At 34.9% G+C, this 2539-nt stretch overlaps 1 pseudogene across 1 annotated transcript; it reads left to right on the top strand.

Annotated features, from left to right (window-relative positions):
* The first annotated feature begins 585 nt into the window (after positions 1-585).
* Positions 586-2059, top strand: LOC120088706 (E3 ubiquitin-protein ligase PUB23 pseudogene; annotated as a pseudogene). The gene has a single exon (XR_016523955.1). The product of XR_016523955.1 is annotated as an E3 ubiquitin-protein ligase PUB23 pseudogene (transcript).
* Positions 2060-2539: the final 480 nt, after the last annotated feature.

Here is a 2539-nt window from a genome sequence, read left to right as displayed (position 1 = left end):
GTATATTTAATAATTAAAAAAATATAATTTTAAAAAAATAATTATTCATATATAATGTGTCAAATTGATAAATTAACATGGTATTAAAACAAATAGTTATGTATTCAAACCTCTATAATATATATTAATTTCTACTTGTTAGACATTTGAAACTCACATGTGACGAGAGTATGAGATTATATATCATAACCATCAACTCTTAATAATTAAAATGTATGATTTAACTTGGATTCAGCTTGCATAGTGTCCATACATCCCTATCAATTCCAAATATATATATATATAAATAAAAGTAGGGTGAAATTGTATTGGTTTACGGTTATGGTTAATTAGTTGTTGTATTTCCCAAGATGTTGGGAAAGGTTATAGTTTGTCTTGTGTGCTTTTATTCTCTCTCTTCTGGCTTTTAAGATTTACCTAAATAATTAATTACATATCCTCTCCCCAATAACGTTCACAAATTTCCGTGTTTTTGACTTTTAAAAAATCAGGCTCTCGAATTGCCGTGTGTTGACTTTTTTTTATCATCGTTATCATCAACTTGTCGTCATACACCTTCTGAATCCTCTCATTTAAATCTTCTTCCTTTTTTCTAAACTCCCCATTTCCAACCAAACCCTTTCTTCAAAAGTTTCACATTTTTCAATTGAATTCCAAAAAAAGAGATGAAAATGGAAGAAGAAAACAATGATGGTGGAATTGAAGTCCCTTCATATTTCCTTTGCCCAATTTCTCTTCAACTCATGAGAGATCCAGTCACAATCTCCACTGGCATCACTTACGATCGATCCAACATCGAAAAATGGCTTTTTTCTTGCAACAAAAGAATTTGCCCCATTACCAAACAACCATTATCACCCGATCCTGATTTATTAACCCCAAATCATACTCTTCGCCGTTTGATTCAATCTTGGTGTACACTCAATGCTTCTCATGGAATTGAAAGAATTCCAACTCCAAAATCTCCTATTGACAAAACCCATGTCGCAAAAATCCTCAAGGAGGCTCAAAATTTTCCCAATTCCAACCAAAAATGCCTCCTTGCACTTAAAGCTATCGTCTTGGAGAGTGAAAGAAATCGCAACCTTGTGGCTCAATCCGATGGGGTTTTTGAGTTTCTAACTAAGGTTATTAAAAGTGGTGGTAGTAATAATATTGGTTCTATTGAGTCAGCGGTGGAAATTCTCTTTCACATCAAACCTTCCCAAACCCATCTCAAGAATCTTGTAAATGGCGATTCTAACTTCATCAACTCTCTTACTTTTGTCCTTCAAAATGGGAATTGTCAATCTAGAGCCTATGCGGTAATGTTGCTTAAATCAAGTTTGGAACTTGCTGATCCAATTCGGTTGATGGGTATTGAGAAGGAACTTCTAAGTGAAATTGTGCGTGTGATACATGATCATATATCTCATCAAGCCTCAAAATCGGCATTGAAGGTTCTCGCAGAGGTGTGTCCGTGGGGGAGGAACCGTGTGAAGGCGGTCGAGGGTGGTGCGGTTCAAGTGTTGGTGGAGTTGCTTTTGAATTCGTCTGAGAGGCGGTGGTCGGAGCTAGGGTTGGTGGTTTTGGATCAGCTTTGCGGGTGTGCAGAGGGGCGGGAGAAGCTTGTGGAACACGGGGCGGGGGTTGCAGTTGTGTCTAAGAAAATACTTAGGGTTTCGGCGATGGCGAGCGATCGAGCTGTGAGGATATTGTCGTCGATTTGTCGGTTCTCGGCATCGGTGAAGGTGGTACAAGAAATGTTGGAGGTTGGGGTGGTGGCAAAGTTGTGTTTGGTTTTGCAAATGGATTGTAGTTTAAAGACAAGAGAGAAGGCAAGAGATATACTAAAGTTGCATTCTAGGGTTTGGAGTAACTCTTCATGTATTCCTCCACACTTGTTGTCTGCTTATCCATCATCTTGATGATGCTTCTTCTTCTTCTGTTTATTATTATTATTTTAGATGTAGAAACATTGAAACATAGATTATTGATGTGAGCAAAAGTTGCTTGCAATTAGGGATTTTCAAAATATTTGGTAATTGAAAAGAATTGGTATACGATTTTCGGTTTTGTATTCGCGTGTGTTTTTGGATTATGGTTTGAGTTTAAAATTAATTTGATTAAAGAGTTCTAATTCATTAATTGAAATAATATAATGCGTAGAGCGTAATATGAGTGTGAGTAAAGTGAGAATACCAATGGGTAGCAATTTTAGTTTGAGAGGTAAGTGTTTTCTGATTTCACTTTTCATATTTGATTTTTGAGAACCACAGCTCTAATATAATAATTATTTTTTTTAAAATTCTTTTTCGGGATAATCATGATAAATGAGAGTATATAAATATATACGTCATGTTTATATATGTAGTGATAGGTGTAGCTACAAATATATACATGCCTTATAAGTTATCTAAAGCATCATCTAAATCCGTGTTTTCATCTAAAAATCACCACTATTTTATCTACCATTTTTACATGCTTTCTGTACATTATCAATGGTTGATGATCATATAGATTGAAAATTAATTTACTTAATGTTACAATTTAATATTAT

Source organism: Benincasa hispida, chromosome 10 (assembly GCF_027475165.1).
Source record: "Benincasa hispida cultivar pf3 chromosome 10, pf3_genome.v1.1, whole genome shotgun sequence".
Taxonomy (NCBI): Eukaryota; Viridiplantae; Streptophyta; class Magnoliopsida; order Cucurbitales; family Cucurbitaceae; genus Benincasa; species Benincasa hispida.
The sequence above is the reverse complement of the archived record's forward strand: the minus strand, read 5'-3'. Positions and strand labels throughout refer to the sequence as shown.